Source organism: Lactuca serriola, chromosome 6 (assembly GCF_051521515.1).
Source record: "Lactuca serriola cultivar US96UC23 chromosome 6, Lser_US96UC23_V15, whole genome shotgun sequence".
Taxonomy (NCBI): domain Eukaryota; kingdom Viridiplantae; phylum Streptophyta; class Magnoliopsida; order Asterales; family Asteraceae; genus Lactuca; species Lactuca serriola.
In genome coordinates this window covers 93,861,339-93,863,788 of record NC_136413.1, presented here as the reverse complement: position 1 = coordinate 93,863,788, position 2,450 = coordinate 93,861,339, and positions in this window count along the sequence as shown.

The window sequence follows — 2,450 nt, the reverse complement described above, 5'->3', positions numbered from 1 at the left end:
GTACATTTATAGTTAGAATACTATGGGTGTATTCTATGATACGATAGCGAGCTTAGAACATACCAAGTACATTACGTTAAAAATACTATAGGAGTATTTTAGTCCATATAAATAACTTATGTGAGAATTTAAAGGACTCTTACGGATAAGTCTATAATCTTGGAAGGTATATTCCTAAAGTGTTATATATAATCAGGATCTTATACACATAGAATCTATGGCCTACGCTTCGCTATCCATTCCTCATAAGGGAGTAGTGTTGAGGTGGGATCAATTATTCGAAAGTCTATTTGATCTTCAATTATATAGAATTATAGGAGGATTCCGTAAGGATCACCCCATTCTCGCACGACAAGCCCAGATAAATGTAACCAATCCCTCATAGTATATAACAGAAGAGTCCAGGAGGAACTAGGACAAGTTCATGAGAAGTTTTGAAGGAAAGATCAGCCGAAGAAACCAAAACGTCTTACGCGTCACACTAATAAATATTAATCATGTTAATTTATCGAGCGAGTGGAAACACTGCTCTCATTACATGTGTTAGAATTATTTTCTTACATGCAGCTGGTAACAGTTATTTAGGAAACAGATATTCATTCGAGGATAGTTATTTCAAGTTCATAGTGTTTATTAGGTATAGACTCATGTATGAATTGTTTCTAGAACCCTGTAGAATTCAGGACCCGATAAATTCATAACTAGGATAGCCTTGTCTTTTTAGCTTTCGACATGTGTCCATTGCTATAGATTTATTCTGTCTCATCTTTGTTTTCTTCTAGCAAAGATGCCTCCTCGCAGATCACCCAGACACACTACTCCGATAACCCCAACGCCGCCTCCTTCGCAAATAGATATGGCAACTATAAACGCCCCGGTGGCCGCGGATGTGGCAACAGCCATGGCTCAATATTACCCCATCAGTGCAGGTGGAGGTGAAACGCCTATTGATTCTACTCAATGTGAGGTCCCTGTGCGCCCGGTAGATTTCTCCTACAAGGACTTCACCAGATGCCAACCATTGTCCTTTAATGGGACTGAAGGAGTCATTGCCCTCATGTAATGGTTCGAGAAAATAGAGTCGGTTTTTGAAATCTGTTTATGCCCAGAAGGAAGCAAAGTGAAGTTTGCTGCCTGCACCTTCTCTGGCAAGGCCCTAACATGGTGGAACAGCCATGTTAAGTCACTGATTCTATCAATGGAAAACTCAACAGGTTGGGAATACCTAAAAGAGTTAACGCGGGAGGAATACTGCTTGTTAGGCGAGATTCAAAAACTGGAACAAGAACTGTGGGATCTTACTATGGTTGGCTCAGACATAGTGACCTACACTGACCAGTTCAGCGAACTAGCAGCTCTATTGTAATGCCCATAGATTTGGGCTAGTCAATTTAAGGACAATAAGAGTCAGAAAATGACTTTTGATAGAAGATTATTTAGAATGAATAATCTTAACTAAGTTGTAGTATATGTCACAAGGTGTCCGTGCATATAAAGAACGCCGAAATCCGAGTTATAACGAAGAAGTTATGACCTGTCAAAGTTTCGCGACAGAACCGACATGACGTTGAATGACGTAAAATATGAATTTATGTTAGAGCAATATCTAGCCTTAGTGGTCTAAACGAAATTCGAAGAGTTCGTTAACCCGAGAGTGTAACATCCAAAAATACGACCCAATTTTTTTTTTTTGTTTTAATAATAATAAAAACCATATACTGATCGTCACATCATAAAACCATGTGTCAAATATCTAAACCCATAATCTTTTCTTTTAATAGTAAACACTTTGATTTTGTTAGGGTTAGCTATAGTCGTTTTGGTTTCAGATTCTGGTGTTTGGGCATTTGTCTGCTTTTGGTATTCCTTGATAGAGGAAATCTTCGATTTTCCTTTCAATTTCGTTGATGATTTTGAATTTTGTGCAGGAACAGAATTGGGTTTAGAAGAGAATTGAGAATGAGAAGAATTAGAAAAAGAGAATTTAGAATGGGAATTTTTTCTAACTTGAGGTTCGAAATGACCCTTTTGTTTATGGTCATTGGAGGGACCGAACCTGGATCTCCGGTAGCTACTTGCTGATGAGCCGAAGTTGGATTTTTGAGTGTTGTTGATCGGACCAAACCTATCCTTTCAGTTCTTGTTGCTCTCAGGACCGAACCTCTCCTTTCGGTTCTTGTTGCTTTCAGGACCGAACCTATCCTTTTGGTTCTTGTCGCTTTTAGGACCGAACCTATCCTTTCGGTTCTTGTTGCTTTCAGGACCGAACCTCTCATTTTGGTTATGTTCTTCATGTGGCCCGAAAGTCTTTTTCCCTGACTTTGAATCTTTATTAGGATAAGAGAAGTGAGCATTTTGAGAGCGCCAAAACTGCTTTCGCTCTAAGAGATTCTTTTTGTATCTCAGGTTTCTCTGCTGCTTTTGATTTTTTACCTGTTTCGGTTGTCTAT